This window comes from Pan paniscus, chromosome 16, assembly GCF_029289425.2.
Source record: "Pan paniscus chromosome 16, NHGRI_mPanPan1-v2.0_pri, whole genome shotgun sequence".
Taxonomy (NCBI): Eukaryota; Metazoa; Chordata; class Mammalia; order Primates; family Hominidae; genus Pan; species Pan paniscus.
Genome location: NC_073265.2, coordinates 84,774,262 through 84,797,526, shown reverse-complemented (window position 1 = coordinate 84,797,526; position 23,265 = coordinate 84,774,262). Strand labels below are relative to the sequence as shown.

The 23,265-nt window shown below is 38.1% G+C and overlaps 1 long non-coding RNA gene across 3 annotated transcripts in view; it reads left to right on the top strand.

The window, feature by feature from the left end:
• Positions 1-23,265, top strand: part of LOC112437213 (uncharacterized) — a 110,782-nt gene that overhangs the window by 71,146 nt on the left and 16,371 nt on the right. Inside the window, exons 5-7 of one of the 3 annotated variants that reach the window (XR_010110083.1) lie at positions 3,097-3,172; positions 10,028-10,126; positions 12,126-12,387. This is a non-coding gene — a long non-coding RNA (uncharacterized LOC112437213). Of the gene's footprint in view, positions 1-3,096; positions 3,173-10,027; positions 10,127-12,125; positions 12,388-17,217; positions 19,658-23,265 lie in introns of those variants that run through there. The other 2 variants (XR_008621236.2, XR_003025855.4) reach the window with 2 other exon arrangements.

Here is a 23,265-nt window from a genome sequence, read left to right as displayed (position 1 = left end):
TAAATTTGCGTATATGCTAAGGGTCATAAAGGGGTGGCACGTGAGCATGTGAGAATATAGAATGGACACATCTGCTTGGCTAAGGGCAGTCAGAAAACACTTTCTTCAGAAATGAATGATTTATTTAAAATCTTCATAATTAATTAGGCAGAGTAGGCCAAAAGTTATCTAAGTACAGAGAATGTACCTGTGCAGTTTATTTTATTGACTTGAAAATTAATTTCCTTCATATGAATGTAAATCTCTGTTTACCACGAGCCCTCTGTCTCCACAAGTTCTGTGTCCAGAACTGAAGGCAGATCCAAATACAATATTCGTGGGATGCAAATTCCCATGTATGCCAAAAGATAACTGCTTTATTGGAGGCCTAGTGGGGAACTGAAACTCCCACTCCTGCTTAGCAGGAATGAGAAGCCCCCTTTCAGAGGTTCAACAGAAGCTGAGTTAAGAAACCTGAACTTTTACCCTACCTGGCAGTAATGAAGCGACACCCACCTTCCTCTGTGAGGATGGTGTGAAATGAAGCTAGCTAAAACAAAAGGTTTAAATAAGATTCAGAGTCTCATAATATTGAAATGTCCATATTTCAGTGGAAAATTACTCATCATACAAAAACAAGAAAGAACTTAAAACTAAGTGAGAAAAGATAATAAATATATGCCAACATCAAGATGACACAAATGTTAGAATTATCTGGCAAAGCTTGTAAAGCAGCCAACATAAAAATACTCCAATGAACAATTAAAACATTCTTGTAGCTAATGAAAATTTATTTGGAAAGCTTCAACAAAGAAATAGGAAGTCATAACCAAAAATAGAAGATAAAAGAGTCAAATGGAAAATTTTGAACTGAAGAATACAATAACCAATATAAAAAACTCAATGCATGGGCAGAATGGAGGAGACAGAGGAAATATCAGTGAACTGGAGGAAACAATATAAATTGACCATCTATACAACAAAGAGAAAATAGAGTGAAAAAAAGATGAAAGGAACCTCAAAGACCTTTGAGATTATAGCAAAAAAACAAAACAAAACAAAACAAAACCAAAAACAAACAAACAGACAGACAAAAAATTAACCTTTGCATTCCCTGAGTCCTAGAAGACCGGAAGATGGCAGACCTGAAAAACATTCTAAGAAATAATGGCTGAAATGTGTTTAAATTTAGCCAAAGACATAAATATACAGATTTAAGAAGCTGAGTGAATCCCAAATAGGATAAACTCACAGAAATTCATAGCAAGACACTCATAGCCAAACTTTTGAGAACTGAAGACAAAAAAGAAAAACAAAAACTCAATCCAGATGTCCTTCAAGGGGAAGATGATTAAACCAACTGTGAAACATGCATGCTAATAGAAAAAAACTATTGATACATGGAAACCACCTGGATGAATCTCTAAAGAATTATGGAGAGTGACAAAAATAATTTTAAAATGTTACATAGTATATTGTTTTATTTCTATAACAACATGATTGAAATAACAAGATCATAGAAATGGAGACTCATTAGGGGTTAAGGAGGGGGAAGGATAAGAAGGAAGAGGGAGTGGCCATAAAAGGCAGCACGAAGTATCCCTGTGCTGATAGAAATATTTCTTATCTTGACGGTAGCAATGTCAATATCCTGTTTGTTACACTACAGTTTTGCAAGATGTTAGCATTGGAAGGAACTGGGTAAAAGATCACTCTGCGTTCTCTCTTACAACTGCAAATAAATCCACAATTATCCTAAAATAGAAAGCTTAATTTACAAAAAACATTTCTGCAAGCCTTGTAACTCAGTGGCTACATAACTCTGGACTTAGACCCAAAGAATTTTGACTGTCACTTTAATCTCATGTAACCCTGGACAAGTATTCAGCCAGTCTGAGCCTACTTTCTTGTTAGTTAAATGGGCATAATGATAGCTACCCTACTTATTAATATTTCACCAACTGTAGTCAGGATGAAATAGAAATGAAATAATGATCAGGAAGGGATGCTTTTTTATTGTTCTTAGGAACTTTTGTTAAAATGTCTACTAGAGATCAAGGCTCCCAACACAACTAAAGAGACATTGACACAGGAACTGGCGGTGGGCATGAAATACCTAAGACTAAATGAATGTTATGTAATCCCAGCACTTTGGGAGGCCAAGGCAGGTGGATCAGGTGTTCCAGACCAGCCTGGCCAACATGGTGAAACCCTGTCTCTACTGAAAACACAAAAGTTAGCTGGGCGTGGTGGCATATACCTATAATCCCAGCCACTCAGGAGGCTGAGGCAGGAGAACCCCTTGAACCTGGGAGGTGGAGATTGCAGTGACCTGAGATCTCGCCATTGCACTCCAGCCTGGGCGATAAAAGCGAAACTCTGTCTTAAAATAAAAGAGTGTTAACTCTTTTAACTCTAAGACTAAATGAGTGTTAAAACGAGTGCTAACATATGTAGAGGTTTTACAGTCTGTCAACATACATCAGTACAATTATTAGAAAAGGGAAATTATCTAGGTGCAGTGGTGTGTGCCTATAGTCCCAGCTGCTCGGGAGGCTGAGGCAGGAGGATTGTTTGAGCACAGGAGACTGAACTGCTGTGAGCTATGATCGTGCCACTGCATTCTAGCCTGGGCAACAGAGCAAGACCCTGTCTCTAGGAGAAAAAGAAAAAAAAGACTGAGGTTAGCCTAAGAAAAACCTTCATAATTTGCAGCGGTATTATTATTATTGTTGTTCTTAACAATAATAATAACAGAAAAAGTTTTTCTATTTTTGTAGATGTAAGAATTACAAGTGCAGTTTTGTTATGTGGATGTAGTGGTGGGTATTGGTGAAGTCTGGTATTTTAGTATAAGCATCACCCAAATTGTTTACTTCATACAAGAAAGGGCTTCTTATCTCTTCAAGTACCACAGCAGAAAGAACTCACTTTTGCTGGATGCTAACTGTGTGCCAGGCTCCAAGCTAAGCTGAATGCATTTTTTAATTTATAATCTATTTGTTAGTATTTTATGTGAAATCTTTAAAAGCAGGGTTCCATAGCTTAATGGCAGAGTATGTGATATTTAACAAAGCACCACTAAAGAGGAATTCCCATCTTTTATGTCTTCCTCAGGCATTCAAGAGTTTCCAAGTTCAGAGGCTACAGTAAACTCTTAATCCCTGACCTCTTCAACACTCTGAAACTTCAGGTATCCTCTCCTTCTCCTTTCCTTAAACATGCTAAATCTAACCTACCATCTTGGTTCTTCAGTGTCCTTCCCCTTGCTTGCTGTGCACAGCTTAAAAAGATGAGCTACACCAACAACCAGCCTCCCTGCTGTGCAGTTTTTCCTTTGCACTACCTGCTTTCTAGAGGACAATCAGTCCATAGGGCTTGGTCCTTTTTCTCTTTACAGCAACTCCCTAATACTGTGCCACTAGACTGGGAAAAGACAGAAGAGTTTGCAGCTAGATGTTGCTGTCTTCTTCTTAATACATTCCACCTCATGTATTATTACAATTTACAATTGAGGAAATGTTAATTTCCTGAGAACATACAGCTATGTTAGTTTAGGAGGCTTAGGAAATGTTTAATTAACAAAGAGATGACTGTTCCACATTGTGCATGAATTTGTTTTCTGTTTTCTGGTTTTTGCTATGAGACTCTAGTACAAAGAATCCATTTATTTGTTTATTCATTCATTTGTTGATTCTTTCATTTATTCATTTCATCATGCATTCATCAATGACCTAACACCCACTAATTGCAGGGCTCTGTGGTAGACCCCAAGGATATGAAGGTGAACAACATATAATCTAGAGAGATACACATGAAAACAATAAAATGAGAATATGGTTCCTGGTGTATCAAGGCGTGAAGATGTCGTCATAACACAGAGAAAGAAACACTTCACTATGGAGCCGTCACGGCACCTAGAGAGCGTGGGAAACTCAGATGGCTGCAAGGGCCAGGCATACAACAAACTCCCATGTTGGGGAGTACAAGGAACAGCCCTGATGAAATCTGATTGAATAAATGAATAGAAGTGGACCTAGTGTTCTAGGGTCTAGGAACATTACATGTAAGAATGATATCCTGTGGCCCCATCTTTAACATTTAGCTCAACTGACCATTTGTTACCATATCCAATAAAACCCTCCTACCTCTCCTCATGCCACATGCAGTAGCCTCCTATTTAGTCTCCCTGTTTCCACTCTTGCCATATTTTGTCTTCTTTACCTGTCAATCAGAGGGAGATATAATGCATAAGTTCATGCAACGTCTTCACCCAATGGCTGTGACTGAGAGTTGAAGCCAAAGCCTTTATCTTTGAAAGCATGTTTTTCCTAAATAAACATTAGAATACCCTAGACATGATTTTTAAAAATATCAATGGATGGCCCCCACTCTGGATGAATTCTGCACCCCCAAATTGTGGATGATATAAGGTGGCTCTCAGGCTGCCGCCATTCCATCATCTCACTCCCTCATTATTTTACTCAACCCAATGTTGCCTTTGCACAGAGACCTTTGCTGGCCACCTTCTCCAAGCATCACTGTTCTTTCACATCTTTGCTGTTTTCATAGTACTCTTCACAATCCACATGCTCTGTTATTGGCTTAATGTGCTTCATAGTCCATCTTTCTCTACTAGAAGATGTCTGCTAGAAGAGTTCAGGGATTTTACTTGTTTTTGTTTACTGTCCTACCCCAGTGCCTGTGAAAGTGCCTGGCACTCACGCCTGTAATCCCAGCACTTTGGGAGGCCGAGGCGGGTGGATCACCTGAGGTCAGGAGTTCGAGACCAGCCTGGTCAACATGGTGAAACCCTGTCTCTATACAAAAATTATCCGGGCATGGTGGCAGGTGCATGTGATCCCAGCTACTCGGGAGGCTGAGGCAGGAGAATTGCTTGAACCCAGGAGGCGGAGGTTGCAGTGAACCGAGATCATGCCTCTGCACTCCAGCCTTGGCAAAAGAGTGACGCTCCATCTCAAAAAAAAAAAAAAAAAAAGAAAGAAAGAAAGAAAGAAATTGCCCGGCACATAGGAGGCATTAAATAAATAAAGTATAAAACAAACTGAATTGACAATGATGAATTGAAGAAGAGTTTAACATGTTCAAGGGAAGTGGAGGGAAGTTGATTGAGAGTAGAAACAAGCAATAGGAAATGATCCAGGAAAGAGAAGAAGGTTTGGTAGAAAATAAGGAGCTAGGATATTTTTTCCCTAAGAAGATGAGGAGCCTTATTCATTTTAAACAGGAGACTTTCACAGCTAGCTTCGTTTTTTAGAAAACTCAGTCTTGCTGAATTTTGGGAGATGAGTTAGTCCAAAATAGAGTTAAGGAGACAAAAATGCAAATACCTGTTAGGAGACTCTCGTAATCCTTAATGAGAAGAAGTTGAACAAAACTATGGCATATTTCAACATATTTCAACATCAATGTATGGAAAGAAATGGAAACTGACCCACATATGGGTTTGTTTTGTCTTACTTGGTATTGGGCACAACCCTGAAGAGTGAATGGTCACTTGCAATTAAGTTTATAAGTAAGTTCACGGCTTCTCTCCGGCAAAAACTCAGGTTTGTCTTTGGGGCTCTCTCTCTATTCTGGTTAACAAATACAAATTAAGGTAGGCTTAAAAAAGACAAACTTAAAACATTTCCAGAAACCAAACAGAGGTCACTGAAGCCCCTCTAGGCCCCTTCTATTCCCACATTCTATTCCCCAAGTGCGGCCTACATGATCCTGGTTCCTCTCCATTTATAACTTTGCCTCATAGGCCATTCTGCACATTTCTCATCCCGATGTGAAAAAGTGCTACAGGGCGTCTGTTCAAAATCTTTTCTAATTTCTATTTATGCTTCATTGTCCTATAATCTGTTCAAAGCTGAAAATAGAACTAAGGTATGATCTCAGCATAACCTTTAGCAATTAATTTTATTACTATTTTTTTCTAACTGAACAAACTCATAATAAATAAGAAAAGCTTTATCTGTAAAATAACCCCAAAATAGGCCTCCACCTCTTACCCTTCATCCTTCTCTAAACTTGCTAAGCCAGTATTAAGTAGAGTCTCCCCCACCCCGCCCTTCCTTCCTTCAACCCAATATTACTTTGGTTAAAGAAGTAAATCTAATTAAAGGAGCATGGGAAATGGAAGTCGTTTTGTGAGTTAGAGAAGCTGGCTCTGTGTATCTTTCACCGGTGATTGGGCTTACAAGATGGAAAATTCCATACACTGCTAAGCAAAGTGCTCTCAATGTTGTTGCAACATCTGCTTTTCTTTGTGTAAAATCTTTTCCACGGGGTGGGTGAAGATTTTTATTCTAATTGAATTTGTAGTTAATTCCAGATAAAGATAAGCCGGGGTTTTTTTTGGTTTTTGTTTTTTGCTGATGCTGCTCAAATCAGGGGTTCCAGGCCCATCCCTCAAGGTCCACTTTTACCCAAAATGAATCAAAAGGAGTAGCAGGTGCTTTGGATTAAGTGACCCTCCATTTCTTTACATTTTTAGAAAGAATAAAATACTTAGATGCACTTAATTCCTGATTTGGTCTTTTAAATTATTTGTGATAGGAGAACAAACTCTTGTTTCTTAAATGCAGTGTTTCTAACCCATTAAGCAAGGATGCGGATGGGCCTTGGTTTGAAGATAGCTTACTACCCTCTTTGAGAATATTAATGTAGTGTTAATTGATCATCATAAGAAATATGTTTATGGTCCTAAACCATTCTTAAGAAACTAAGGAGTCTGTCTTCCAATATTTGTTGCAATATTTGTTAAACAAATTAATAAATGGGTGAACAAAAGAAAGAATAAAATATAATACCTGTGAGCCTTCCAGTGGCTTTGCCATGCCACCTACTTGATAGCCTTCTGCCTGTCACAGTGGCCTTTGGCAATGAATAATTTCCATCAGTTTATATTTTGGATGTTATGAAATAAGAGAAGACTATTCAATTACAATTACTTTTGTTTTTCCAACCAACCTTGACAAATGAATGGACCCTCATCTCCTCTCCCTGCTACATTTATTTGGGACGATAAAACAGAAAGTAAAACCAGGACCGAGAACCAGAAGTAGCTGGAATCCATTCCTGTACCCTATTAGAGTCACTTAACAAAGCTGACTTCATATTTTCTCCAGAGGGTTTGGACTCAGAGAAAGTGCGCCCCCTTCCCTCCCTAGAAGTGGGGTTGGAGATGTCCACCAAAAGCTATGGGTAAAATACATTAATGTAATCTTGACATTTTCAAAGGTCTTATGTATTGTTGATATTACTGATACTGACTAACCCTTGTGAATGTTTACCATTTCTTATCACATTTAGACCCAAAGCATGGATTTGAACTTTTCCTCCTTGAGGGTTCTGCCCTGATTCTTGCAGTTGAGTTAGTTGTCCTTGATCTGGACCCTTTAATATACAGAACATATTTCTTTATCTATCATTGCACATTTTTTAACTGTTGTGAGCTTTATAGACACATTCTCTCCCCAGAAATCTGTTTATTTGGTCAATTCTAGGACAGAAGGAATATTACTAATTTATTTTTAAAAGTCACCAGATGCTCATCAATGATTTATAAATTAATGAACTCAAATAGTTGTAGAAGATTTCATAGGGAAAAAATGCATTTCTCTTATTTGGCCAATTGCAAGCCATCATATGCAATAATGAGAAATGTTGACTATGTTCGGTCAAATTAAATACAGTAAGAAAAGAAAGAGCCATCTCAGAATAATGGTAGATTGATTCCAATTTTTGTAATATAGATAATATTGCAATAGACATTCATGGAAAAAAATATTAAGTGCATTTCTGGTTATAGTTGTAATGTTCATTTCATAGAAATAAATTACTGGACCAAAGAAGGATATAAACCTCACTTTTGCACATTTTCATTAGCATTGCCTATTGCAATTAAGCATATTAATAATAGGTGAATGTAACATCTTTTTGTTTTAGCACACTCACTCTCTCTCTCCATATATATATGCATGTGTATATGTATGTACATGTATGTGTATATATAGGTGCGTATACTTTCCTACCCTTGATTTTGAGCTTCCTACCCTTGATTTTGAGCTTGGTATTGTGACTTCCTTTGATGAATTTCCAGTTAGAAGATATGTAAGAGGGACTTAAAATGAGATTTCATGGCTGTGAGAGGTGAAGCCAGCTGGACTTCTGGGTCAGGTGGCACTTGGAGAACTTTTCTGTCTTACAAGAGATTGTAAAATGCACCAATCAGCACTCCGTAGCTAGGATTGCAAAACGCACCAATCAGCACTCTGTGGCTGGCCAGAGGTTCGTAAAATGCACCAATCAGCACTCTGTAAAAACTCATCAATCAGGGTTCTGTGGCTAGCTAGAGGTTTGTAAAATGGACCAATCAGCACCCTGTAAAATGGACCAATCAGTGCTCTGTAAAATGAGCCAATCAGCACTCTGTAAAATGGACCAATCAGCAGGACATGGGTGGGGACAAAGCAATAAAAGCTGGCCACCCCACACAGCAGTGACAACCACTCGGGTCCCCTTCCATGCTGTAGAAGTTTTGTTCTTTCACTCTTCACAATAAATCTTGCTGCTGCTCACTCTTTGGGTCAGCACCACCTTTAAGAGCTGTAACACTCATCGCAAAGTCTGCAGCTTCATTCCTGAAGTCAGTGATACCACGAACACACTGGAAGGAACAAACTCGGGACACAGTTGGTCATACCTTCTTGTATTTATTCCGTCCCCTGAAGCGCTGCATGCCCCATTCTGCCTGCTGGTCACAGGAGGACGATAAGCCAACTTGCACTATGAAGCTGAGTCATCTTGGCTGACTGAACAATAAGTAAACACTTATTGTTACATGACACTAAGATTTGAGATTATTTGGTACATAGTCATAGCTGACTCACACATACTTTAAAACAGGCCTGTTATTGAGGCTATACAACAATGAATAAAAGGACAACAGTTTTTATGTAACTTGCACTGCATCGAGGGAAAAAAGTTACATATAGAATAATAGTTTTTATATCTATAGTGTCAGGTGGTGATTTGATTTGAAGAAAAAGTAAATCAATAAGAATAGAAAATGGCATTGGAGGAGTATATTTCTTTGATTGCTACTGAAATTGAATATTTTGCATTTCCTTTCTGAAATTTGCCTCCTAATGTGCTTTACAAATTTTTCCTTAGAGTATTAATCTGTTTCTAATTTGTAATTATTTTGATATGTTATATTACCCATTTACATATATTGGCTATTAAAGTGTCACAAATGTTTTTCCTAATTTGATTAACATGTTATATTGTTGTTAAACAGGAATTCTTCAAATTATAATTTAATAGACTTTTGTTTTATGCTTTACTGCATATTTAGAAATATCTTATATTTTAATTTTTACATTTAACCATAATTGTGATTTATTTTAGTCTATAACGTGAGGTGAGGACCTAACCCTATCCTCAGCCTTGACAGAAGTTTCTATCATCAGTGCTTAATTAATTCAATTTCTCCCAGTTGATGTAAAATGTTACTACTGCAAGCTATCAAAAATTGGGTGGCATATACTACTATTGCTGGTTAATATATAGCCAGTAATATTCTGCCTTAATGATATTAAATGGCATTAAGAAGTGTGTATGAAATTACTTTCTATGAATGAAAACAGGTAACACATACGACAAAATATGTTGCTATTCCTGTAAAACCAATATATACACACAAACACATGGGAGGGAGATTAGAACAAACTCCAAAATATTAATAACCTTTCACTCTAAGTAAATGGAGGGATGATGAGTAATTTGTATTGCTTCATCACTCTTTTCTATATTTGTCTATACTTTTTATCTAAAGTAAGCATAAAAAACTTCTAAAAGCAGAAAAAAGTTAAAAATAAACAATTTTTTAAAAAAGAAAACAAAATAGGACTTCAATAACTTGAAAAGTTTTATTAACCAGGACCTAAGTTTTTTTTACTTAATTGCATTTTAAATAAAACAGCAAACTATTCGCTGATATCTTCATTTTTTTCTTATTTTTCTTTTGAGACAGAGTTTTGCTCTTGTTGCATGATCTTGGCTCACTGCAAACCTCTGCTTCCGGGTTCCAGTGATTCTCCTGCCTCAGCCTCCCGAGTAGCTGGGATTACAGGTGTGTGCCACCACGCCCACCTCGGCCTCCCAAAGTGCTGGGATGATATCTTTATTAAACAAGAAGCCATTTAGTTTGCACTTAGGAAAAAAAAAATTAAATTTCCTTCCCTTCTTCTAGAAAGCGATTTCCTAATCTCCCTACTACTATTTTTAGGAATAGGGTCTATTTTTTGTTTTAGGTATAGGTAACGCCTGATATCTTCACAGAAATGAGGTAGGACTATATGGAGTAGCATGCTTTGCGTGTGGTGTGTGTGTGTGAGCTATAGTTTGGATGTGTGTGTGTATGTGTGTGATATAATTTTGATATCTGTCCCCACCCAATTTCTCCGTTTTGGAACGGAAATGTTTACTCAATGCTTCCATCGCCATTGTATTTTTTTTTTTTTTTTTGAGACAGAGTCTTGCTCTGTTGCCCAGGCTGGAGCGCAGTGGCACAATCCCGGCTGACTGCAACCTCTGCCTCCCAAGTTCAAGCAATTCTCCTGTCTCAGCCTCCCGAGTAGCTGGGATTACAGGCACGCACCACCATGCCCAGCTAATTTTTGTATTTTTAGTAGAGTCGGGGTTTCACTACGTTGGCCAGGCTGGTCTCCAACTCCTGACCTCAAGTGATCCACCCGCCTTGGCTTCACAAAGTGCTGGGATTACAGGCGTGAGCCATCGCACCCTGCCTCTCCATTGTATTTTGAAAGTAACTACTTGTTTCTGATTTTACAGCCTCATAGGTGGAAGGCATTTGCCTTGTCTCTGATGAGACTTTGGACTTTTGAGTTAATGCTGGAATGAGTTAAGATGTGGAGGGATGCCAAGTTGGGAAGGCAGTTTGTATTTTGCAATGTGAGAAGGACATGAGATTTCGGAGGTGTCAGGAGCAGAGTGATACAGTTTGGGTATTTGTCCTCGCTCAAATCTCATGTTGAATTGTAATCCCCAATGCTGGAAGTAGGGACTGGTGGGAGGTGTTTGGATCATGGGGGTGGATCCCTCATGGCTTGGTGTTGTCTTCATGGTAGTGAGTTCTCGTGAGATCTGGTCATTTAGAAGTGTGTGGCACCTCTCCCCGGTCTCCCTCTCTCTTGCTTGCTCTTGCTTTCACCATGTGACATGCCTACTCCTCTCCACTTTCTGTCATGATTGTAAGCTTTCTGAAGCCTTCCTAGAAGCCAAGCAAATGCCAGCACCATGACATCTGTAAAGCATACAGAACTTGAGCCAATTAAATATCTGTTGAAAAATAAATTATCCAGTCTTGGATATATCTTTATAGCAACAAAAGAATGACCGAGGCCGGGTGCAGTGACTCACGCCTGTAATCCCAGCAGTAAGGGAGGCCAAAGAGGGAAAATCACCTAAGGTCAGGAGTGTGAGACCAGCCTGGCCAACATCATGAAACCCCATTTCTACTAAAATTATATAAATTATCCAGGCATGATGGTGCATGCCTGTAATCCCAACTACTTAGGAGGCTGAGGCATGAGAATTGTTTGAACCCAGGAGGTGGAGGTTGCAGTGAGCCAAGATGTAGCTACTCACTCCAGCCTGGGCAACACAGTGAAACTGTCTCAAAAAAAAAAAAAAAAGAAAGACAAAAAACAAAAAACACAACAACAACAACAACAGAATGGCCTAACACTGTGTGTGTGTTTGTGCACACACATACATATATTTTTAGAGACAGGGTCTCATGCTGTTGCCCAAGCTAGAGTACAGTGGCACCATCATAACTCAATCGTACCTCAAACACAGGCTCAAGCAAATCCTCCTGATTGCTTAGGCCTCCTGAGTACTTAGGACTGTGGGTCTGCACCACTATGTCTGGCTATTTTATTTTATTTCTGGAGATGGGGGTTTTGCTATGTTTCCCAGGTTGGCCTTGAACTTCTGGTCTCGGACAATCTCCCTGCCTTGGCCTCCTAAAGTGCTGGGGTTGCAGGCATGGGTCATGGTGCCCAGCCAGAAATAAATTTATATTAATGTTCCTATTTCTTTCCTAGAGTCGTCTTCTATGGATTGCAGAGGGAACATCTTCGCTTGTTGGGAAGTTAGGCTCCATTTCTTCTGAGGACCCATTTAAGCTGTGGTTGGACAGTTCCGTAAATTATCAAGACAAGGCTTAGAGCAGGCCAGCCACTGAGGGGCTGCACTCTTGAGGGGAAGCCTAAGCCTGAGAATGGAGACATTTACAACGTGGGGGAAGAACACCTGGCTTCCTTGCTCCATCACAGAAACACATCTCAACACATCCAAGGTTATGAGGTAATAAGGAATTATCTATGGCCTCTCCTGCCACATGTCAAAGTTGATTCTATTCTAGATGAGTCTTAATTATGCCAGTGAAGTGTGGAGTTTAATAGAAAGAACCTGTTGGTTGAAAATGTAACTTTTATTGTAAGGACTAAGAAAGATTAAAAGTAAACTTTGCTTTACATGTGGTGAGCTTAATTTGAAGCTACAGAATTAATTTTTGAGGCAAAAACTCCACATCTCTCTTAAACAGTGTTTGGCTTATTGTCATTTCCTGTATGTGAAATATCTCAACCTAGGGAGAATCCACATTTAGAAAATATTTAGCCTCTGATTTTCTGAACCTGAGACCTTCTTATACTCAATTTTAACTCCAATTTATTCTCTTTGCAAAGGATATAAAAGCTAGCAACGTGTAAGTATTTGCTTTTTTATTGCTGGAAGCCACCACTTTTTGAAAGCCTACTCTGTGCCAGACATAGAGCTATGGGTTGGTTTTACAGACATTATTTTTTAATACTGTACTACCACTGTATGGGAAATATAGTCTTTCCTTCCTTCCCTCCTTCCTTCTTTCCTTCCCTCCCTCCCTTCTCTTTCTTTCTTTCTTTTTCTTTCTTCTTTTCCCTTCCTTCCTTCCTTCCTTCCTCGCTTCCTTTCTCTCTCTTTCTTTTAGATGGAGACTTGCTCTGTCACCAGGCTGGAGTGCAGTGGCATGATCTTGGTTCACTGCAACTTCCACCTCCCAGGTTCAAGCGATTCTCCTGCCTCAGCCTCCCCAGTAGCTGGGACTACAGGGGCGTGCCACCACACCCAGCTAATTTTTGTATTTTTAGTAGAGACAGGGTTTCACTCTGTTGGCCAGGATGGTCTTGATCTCTTGAGCTCGTGATCCACCCACCTCGGCCTCCCATAGTGCTGGGATTACAGGCGTGAGCCATTGTGCCTGGCCTTCTTTTCTTTTCTCTTTTCTTTTCATTTTCTTTTCTTTTCTCCCCTCCCCACCCCTCCTCTCCCCTTCCCTTCCCTTTCTTTCCCTTCCCTTCCCTTCCCTTCCTTCTCTTTCTCCTTCCTTCCCTTCCTCCCTCCCTTCCTTCCTTGATGACTCTGAGAGACAAAGAAATTAAGCACATGTTCAAGGTCACATCACCTATAAGTGACTGAACCGGGACTCAAACCCAGGTCTATCTTACACTAACACTGGACAATCCTCCTGAATACTACATCCTATCCTACAAGGGAAGCCAAAATCTCATGTCATTCATTTCACTAGTGCATTATATGATTTTCCTAGAGATACATATATGAGCAATATGGATCATTACTTATGCTAATAATATGTAATTACTTATGCTAAGAATGTTATTAACAAATTTGATCTAAATGTCAGTATTCATATTTATGTAGGCACTGTAGGGACACGACTGCCTGCATAAATTATTTGTTTGGTGGGTTACCAAATTAACAGTATGTTAGCCGATCTCTGTTTTTAATTCTCATCATCATTAAGTTCTTTAGGTTAAAATTTTTATTTAGGAGAACTCTGCTAAAGTCCAAAAATATAGGATATGACAGGCAATTATGCAATTGTCACATAATAATATATGTGCAGTTCAGTTTTTCAGGTTAGAGGATTGTCATCTTGAAGGGAGGGAAAGAAGACAGAAGTGGAAATAATTCTCAAAAATAAGGAGTTATGGTAAAAATTCAAAGGTTGTGATATTAGCCAAGAGGGCAGGGGATGTCTTGGAAAATAGCCACTGGGTACCAAAAAAAGATGATTGAAAAGGGCAAAGCAGTAAAAGAACTGGTAGAAGAGTTACTGAGTTCTGACTTCACTTTTGAAGACTCTATACTAGCAAACAAATGAAAAATGAGCTTCTAGAGTTTTCGAGTAGAGTGGGTTTCACTGTGTGGTCTTGAGCAAGCCATAACTTCGCCAAATATTTGTTTCCTCATGGGGCTATTAATAACATCTATACAGATATCAAGGGGTTGTTGAAAAATTCAAATAAAGCAATGTGTTAACTAATATAGTAGAGCTGACATTGTAAACACCATTCAGTCATATTTTAATGTGGCCAGGCTCATGCCTATAATCCCGTCACTTTGAGAGGCCAAGGCAGGTGAATCATGAGGTCAGGAGTTCAAGACCAGCCTGGCCAATATAGTGAAACCCTGTCTCTACTAAAAATACAAAAATTAGCTGGGTGTGGTGGTGCGCACCTGTAGTCCCAGCTGCTCCAGAGGCTGAGGCAGGAGAATTCCTTGAACCCGGGAGGCAGAGGTTGCAGTGAGCCGAGATCACACCACTGCACTCCAGCCTGGGTGAAAGAACAAGATTCCATCTCAAATATATATATAAAAAAAATATATAAATATATATAAAAATAGATATAAAATATATAAATAGATATAAAAATATATAAATGTATATAGATAAAATATATAAAACTATATAAATATAGATAAATATATAAATATATAAATGTATATATAAATATATAGAAAAATATATAAATATATAAGCATATATAAATATATAAGCATATATAAATATATATAAGTATATTATATATAAGTATATCTAAATATATAAATATATATCTAAATATATACATAAATATATAAATATATATATCTAAATATATACATAAATATATAAATATATATCTAAAAATATATAAATATATGTATAAATATCTAAATATATATCTAGATATATATAAATATATCTAAATATATATCTAGATATATAGTTTATATATTATATATTTATATAGATCTAGATATATAAATCTAGATATATATCTAGATTTATAGATCTAGATATATGGATCTAGATATATATCTAGATTTATAGATCTAGATATATGGATCTAGATATATAAATATATATAAATATAGATAAATATATATGTAAATATATATATCTAGATATATATAAATATATACATCTAAATATATATATATATATATAAATGAAATCTCTATCTATGAAATGAAACGAGAGGGTGAATAAAGGAAATTCATATAGCTTAATAGTCCCTAACTAGAGCTTTTCAAAAAATCAAGTTTCATTAGTTTATCTTCTGAACTCTACTTTCTGATAAAGGGAGAAGCAAAGCCTCTTTTATATTTAAATCTTCATGACATATATTGCATAAGATCTATTATAAACTTGCAACTGACTCATCTAATTTTGAGCTGGAGGGAGGCCCTCCCATATACCTGCCATTCCCATTGGATATGTGAAAGTTTCTCTCTTTTCTCTTTGATGTGATAAATTCCTGAAAGCCATTAGTGATTTAGGGACCTTTCTGAAGAAAATCTCTCCTTGAATAGGAAAGCAGCATTAATGTTTTTAAACAGCCACTGGCTCCTTAGATTTAAGGAGCAGCATCAGCAACAGCAACAAAATGATTCAAAGAATGAATCAACTAAGCATTTCCAAACTTTATTTTTTTTTTTTCAGGAAACCAGATGGTAACTGATCATTGACATTTTCCAAATGAGGCATCGGTAGGGCCAAGCAGGTGGAATTAAAGAATCCAGAGCTGCCTAAATTCAAAGTAGCATCAACTTTGGCAGCAGATACAGGGCAGTTAAAAGTCCAGGCAGTCATTCATTACTTAATCTCTACAGATATCCATTGCTTTAAGGGACTTTGCTTTTGTTATTTTTAACTTAAAAAAAAAAGTTAGTGTTTTTCTTTTGAAATAATTAAAGGGAAAGGAAGTCTAAAGAGAGGCTGAGTGACATCCAATATTCCCAAATACCCTCTTGTTGCTTTAGGTGATTGGTATGCTTAATTAAGGAGGGTCCTAGGTCTATCATCGACCAGGGCCTGACCTGGGGGGGAGGGAGTGGGCTGTAACCTGACCGAGCCCAGGTGTGTGCCTGCAAGTCATACACTGGGAAAACATGTGGCCTCAGTAAGCCTTTCCCAAGCCTGACCATGCCTTTAACTATTTCAGGTCTTTCTCAAGTGTTCACATTGTCTCATTCTGAGACTATGTCAGCATGCTTTCCTCTAGATTAACATTTTCAAGTTGGAAAAGGAAGTGCATAAGGTGAAGGGACTCGTTTCAGGCAATAGAGTCTAAGACGGTAGAGAATAGAACCCAACTCTTCTGGCTTCTAGTCACTGCTCAGGTCACACAGCACAGTGCCATCTATCAGGCCAACTCTCACTCACTCACGAACACCAGTTATTGACAAGAAAAGTTTTCCTCCTCTACAGCATCTCTTTATCTCCTCTCCCTCCCTCCCTCCTTTCCTTCCTTCTTCTCCCCCTCCCTCTCTCCTTCCTTCCTCTCTCCCTCTCTCATCCTTCCTCTTTCTCCTTTTCTCTTGCTCCCTCTCTTCCTCTCTCCTTGTGTTCTTCCTTCCTTTCTCCTCTCTCTCCCTCTTTCCCTCCTTTCCTCTTTCCCTTTCTTCATTTTCTTTCATTCTTGTCACAGGCAAAGCAAACTTTGCTGTCACAGTGTTTCACAAAACTCAGTTCTTGTGTATCTGGCACATGGTGTTAAGGAAAACACAATGGCCAATGATGTTTGTTCTCTATAAATTTCCCTTTTCTGTAAGAGGTATTTGCTTCGTTTTCCTGTTGATTTTTGCTTCCTTTGCCCCCAAACAATTATTTTCTAATGGAAGTAGTAGCAACTAGAAGGTTCTGAGCCTTCTGATCAGTGAACTGGTTAATTGGTGTCCTGGCCTCTCATTAGTTCTTTTTATGTTTGTATCCCCACTGACTTCTCAAAGGTTCTGTTTGGACCATCAGGATGATGCAAAGATAGTAGATAAGGATGCCATTCCCTCTTTCTTTCCTTTCTCCTCTAGTTTCCTCTGACCTTCGAAACCCAGACAGGAGTGCCAGGATCAGAAGTCCAAAAATTCCAAAGTCTCACTCAAAACTGCCTTTGCTACATCTTCTTATACATAATTTGGAACATGTTTATTGTTACAAAATTCTGCTCTCTCAAATTGGAGAATGCTAAAAGTAAAACCTTGTCACATCTTTTTTCTCACATTTTAATTTTGTTACTATGTTCTATTTTGCCTTCTCAACCAAGAGGCTAAGATTTTATTTATACATTTCCAAGCCTTTCAGTAAATAAACAGAAATTTTGATCAGCTATTAAGATTACTCATCTACATATTATCAAATAAACAGATATTTGAGATATTCAAATTCTTGGTTTCTAAGAATACTAACACATTAGTATGTGCTAGTAAGAATTACAAGGGGAGAAACATCCCATAATAAATAAGTCTGTGAGGCTGGGTGTGGTGGTTCATGCTTGTAATCTCAGCACTTTGGGAGGCAGAGGTGGGCAGACTTCTTGAGCCCAGGAGTTTGAGACCAGCCCAGGCAACATGACAAAACCTCATCTCTACAAAAGAATTAAAAAATTAGCCGGGTGTTGTGGTGCATGCCTATAGTCTCAGCTACTCGGGAGGTGGAGGTGGGAGAATTGCTTGAGCCCAGGAAGTCAAGGCTGCAGTGAGCTATGATAGCACCACTGTCCTCCAGCCTGGGCCACAGAGCAAGACCCTGTCTCAGTCAATCAATCAGTCAATCAATCGTCTATGAAATGATGTGCTAAGTAAAGTTAGCTGGATTTTATAAAAATTACATTTTCTAAACTACTGATTCACAAAACTGCTTTCTTTGGTAGAGTAGGGCTGGTACTTTCAGGAAATGCTGGATATACAAGAGAGTGATCAGATGTTGAGCACGATCATCTGAAACATAAGTATTGTACTACAGTTGATTAAATAATAGAACATGTTTATACAAACAAATCATAAGAAGCGAACAGAAGCGTTTTGATGAGATTAAAGTTAGATTGTAAGGATACTTGTCTCTGTCAAAGTTAATAATAATGACACACCCATGCACCCCACACTTTACACATGTTAACTGCCCCCAGGATTCAATCAAGGAAACATTGCATTAAGTTTTAAAGTGTTTTTTTTATTTTTATTTTTTATTTATTTATTTATTTTTGACAGAATCTCGCTCTGTTGCCCACGCTGGAGTGCAGTGGCATGATCTCAACTCGCTGCAACCTCCGTCTCCTGGGTTCAAGTAATTCTACTTCAGCCCCCCAAGTAGCTGGGACTACAGGGGCATGCCACCATGCCTGGCTAATTTTTTGTATTTTTAGTAGAGACGGGATTTCACCATGTTAGCCAGGATGGTCTCAATCTCCTGACCTCGTGATCCACCAGCCTCAGCCTCCTAAAGTGCTGGGATTACAGGCGTGAGCTACCACGCCTGGCCAAAGTTTTTTAAAAGTATGAATACAGCACTTTTTTCTTCGAAGAATGCAACAGGTCTACCTATCTCTTAGTGTAGCTAATTCATCCAAATAAATTTGAATAATTGGATTTCAAACATTTTTCAAGAGGAAAAAAAATTTAGAAAATTTAGTTTCCATTCATATCTTGAAACTATGTGGTTATAGCTCTGGAACTGAACCAATCCCAATGAGGTAAATATGAGCAGAAACATGCATTCTACTGACCTTCACAAATTATTATATATTTAAGTGCCATGTTGTCAGTAGTTTTTTCTAGTGCAAACTTTTAAAAGGTAACACATTCATTATTATAACTTCATAATTTTTATCTAAAATTTGAACATATATTTTCAGTTCAATGTGCATGTGACTTTAATTCTGTTTGGAAAGAAGACTGAGTTAGGTCAGCTGTTTTTCCACTTTAATACAAAGATATGGAATAGCAGATTGGACTGTGGTGACATTGTAAAGTATGCGCTTTTTTCCATATAACAGCCTTGAGTTCCATAGCGTTAAAAACTTTATCAATCAGATCAAAGAAACTAAGAAAAGAACACTTGAAAGAAAATTTCAATGCAAAAAAGAAAGCAAAATAAAGGAATGACGAATAGAACAAAGAAAGGAAAAAAGGAAAGATATTGATGAAAATTAAGATTATATTTGGAGAAAGGTCTCTTTACATGACAAGAAAGCAATGGCCTGCTTATTTTTATCTAAGGAGACACACAGACTATTGGAATGAGCATATGTTCACCTTTTCAAAAATTTGATACTGTGCATCTAAACTGTAGTAGACATCATTTGTTTTTGCCTGTCCACCATCTATTTTCTATTTGTCTGGTAGTAGCACCTTGATTTTCCTTTGAAGAAATTCTTAGCCCTACTGCATAGAGTCCAAGAGTGGTGAAGAGTCTGTGTCTATTCTTCTTTACCCAAGGTGTGGGCCATGGCTATACCAATGGAATTCTCTATCTCAGAGATTTAAATCTTAGCATAGAGAACCTGGATAGAAAAATAAAGAGCTGATTCTTCTGCAGGAAGAGAATGTTCTTCAGTTTTCAGCTCACTGACTGTCACAGTATAGATATCTTTTTCTACTTTACTTTGATGGTATTTCAAGAATCTACTTATATGTTGGGTTCTTCAAATGCCTCAATTCTGTCATCTCAAATGAATCATTACTTGTCAAGCAATCAAATGAATAGCCCCTTCCTGGCTCTAATTCTAGCTTTAGGCTCCATTTGTGTCTCATGCACACATCCTGGATATTACCTACCCTACATGATCTTCACTAATTACCACAGAGTCCCTAGACTGATGGATAACACTGCCCCATTACTCTGAGCATTGAAAATAATGATGTATTCTTTTTACTCTGATTTGGCCTAATTAAATAAGTAATATGCAAGAGAATCCATCCACCCCAATAAAAATGATATGTAATTTTCAGAGTTTATGAGATGCAAAGCCAAGTTATGGGGAAGAAAGTGAGCTATAAGTGGAAGGGACACCTGTGTTATTATGTGGTCTCACTTTCTTGCATGTAATAATGGATGGGGTTTGATATGGTTTGGCTGTGTGTCTCCACCCAAATCTCACACAGAATTGTCATCTTCGATGTTGTAGGAGGGTCCTGGAGGGAGGTGACTGAATCATGGGGCCAGACTTCCCCCTTTCTGTTCTTGTGATAGAGTTCTCACAAGATCTGGTTGTTTGAAAGTATGTAGCACTTCCCCTCCACTTTTTCACTCTCTCTTGCCAGCCATCTGAAGACGTACTTGCTTCTCCTTCACCTTTTGCCATGATTGTAAGTTTCCTGAGGTCTCCCCAGAAGCAGAAGCCTGGAAAGCCTGCAGAAACCATGAGCTAATCAAATTTCTTTTTTCAATAAATTACTCAGTCTTAGGTAGTTTTTTATAGCGATGTGAGAATAGACTAATATAGAAAATTGGTACCAAAGAAGAGAGGCATTGCTATAAAGATACATGAAAATGTGGAAGCAACTTTGGAACTGGGTAATGGGCAAATGTTGGAACAGTTTGAAGGGCTCAGAAGAAGACAGAGAGATGAAGGAAAGTTTGGAACTTCCCACAGACTTGTTGAATGGTTGTGACCAAAATGCTAATAATGATACAGACAGTGAAGTCCAGGCAGAAGTCTGATTCAGGGGTGGAGCCCTCATGTAGAACCTCTACTAGGGTAGTGTGAAAGGGAAACATGAGGTTGGAGCAACACAGAGTCCCCACTGGAGCACCACCTGGCGGAGCTATGAGAAGAAGGCCACTGTTCTCCAAACCTCAGAATGGTAGATCCACTGACAGCTTGCACTGTGCACCTGGAGAAGCTGCAGGCACTTGACACCAGCCTATGAAAACAGCCACTGAGGTTGTGCCCTGCAGAGCCACAGGGGTGGAGCTCCCAAGGCCTTGGGAGCTCACCACTTGAATCAGTGTGTCCTGGATGTGAGACATGGAGTCAAAGGAGATTATTTTGGAGTTTTAAGATTTAATGACTGCCCTGCTGGGTTTTGGACTCTTGTGGGGCCTGGAGCCCCTTTGCTTTGGGAAATTTCTTCCTTTTGGATTGGCAGCATTTACCAAATGCCTGTACTTCCATTGTATCTTGGAAGTAGCTAACTTGTTTTTTATTTCACAGGCTCATAGGTGGAAGGGACTTGTCTCAGTTGAGACTTTGGGCTTGGACTTTAGAGTTAATGCTGGAATGAGTTAAGACTTTGGAGCAACCATTGGAAAGGCATGATTGTGTTTGAAAATGTGAGAGGGACATGAGATTTGGGAGGGGCTGAGGCAGAATGATATAGTTTGGCTACATGTCCCCAACCAAATCTCATATAGAATTGTAATTTTCAGTGTTGCAGGAGGGGCCTGGTAGGAGGTGATTGAATCCTGGGGGTGGACTTCCCCCTTGCTGTTCTTGTGATAGAGTTCTCAGGAGAACTGGTTGTTTGAAAGTGTGTAGCACTTCCCCCTTCTGTGTCTCTCTTCTCCACCATATGAAGATGTGCTTGCCTCCCCTCTGCCTTCCACCATGGTTGTAAGTTTCCTGAGGTCTACCCAGAAGCAGAAGCCTGCACAGCCTGCAGAACTGTGAACTGATTAAACCTCTTTTTAAAAAATAAATTACACAGTTTCTCAGGTAGTTCTTTACAGCAGTGTGAGAATGGACTAATACAGGGTTAGAGGAAAATTACAGAATAGGCTCAGTGAAAATATTGCATAGCCATCTTTGCCCCCAAAATTGAAACTAGAATGAAAATTAGAAGAGAGAAATAATTAATTTATTGATCCAAGAGTTGGCAAACTGTAGCCTATAAGCCAAATCAGACCATGCTCATCCAATTACATATTGTCTTCTTGCTGCTGCATTACATTGGGAGAGTTGAGTGATTTCTACAAAGACCACATAGCTGACAAAGTACAAAATTGGCCTTTTACAAGAAAAAAGTTTCCCAACACCTGGATTAAAATGCATTCTATACATTCATGAGAGGAGATCAGAAACATCTTGGAAAAAAAAATTATTAAGTATCTACTCCTATTTTGAGATTTCCAAAGAGCATGGCATTTGGAAGATCTGGTTATAAGCTTCATTTCTCCTACTGAAAAGGCTGTGAAACCCAAGCAGTTATTTAAATTCTCTGAATTTCAATTTCCTCTCTATAAACCAAGCCTATCAATAACACCAAATTCTCATCTATAATAAAGGTTAAGTGCCCTGGTATATTTGTATATAATCTATGAATTTTAAACTATGTTAGTTTTAATAAGGAACACTCAAGAGTAACACCACAGTTCCCCAAATACATTCTCTCCTCAGAGAAACAATCACTTCTGTCCATTTTTGTTAAAATTCTAAAGGTTTTTGCCTACAAATTATTGACTAACATGCTATTTCTATTTCTTCACTTAGTAACTTGAAATTTATCTACTGAATTCCTATTATGATAGGTAAGAATTTCATTTGCACTCTACTTGTAGTCATCTTTTTGTAGTTCTATTTAACAAAACTGAAACTTCACATCTTATTTTTCTACTTTTACATCTTCTTTTCCCTACCTACTTTTCAACTTCTGTCAGCTCTACTATTACTTTTACTTTATGAAGATCAATAACATGATTCTATTGCATCTAAAATCATTGCAGATTCTATAATTTTTCCAAGTAAAGAGTGTTTTTCATAGAGTAATTGGCTAACTTAAATATATATGTTTATGATGCATTGTAAAATAGTTGACTGGCTATCTGTTATATTTAAATTAGTAATTTTGTACTGTAAAAATGTAGGAACATATATAATATGTACATACTATTAACTTAGAAATATTTTCTTACTTTCTTGTGTCTATGGGATAATTCTTCTCAGAGTCTCCACATTCACTGCCATCTTCTCTGGAACCATCTGGGAAGTCATCAAAGGCTGTGTTCAGAATCATTTGTGTTTTTATTTTAATAGTTCAGATACAGATTTTTTTGTAATGCATTGAATGATGTCACTGTAATTTTATCCTAAACTGCAACTTACCAAATACAGTTTTTATTCAACAGGAAGAGAAAATTCATCA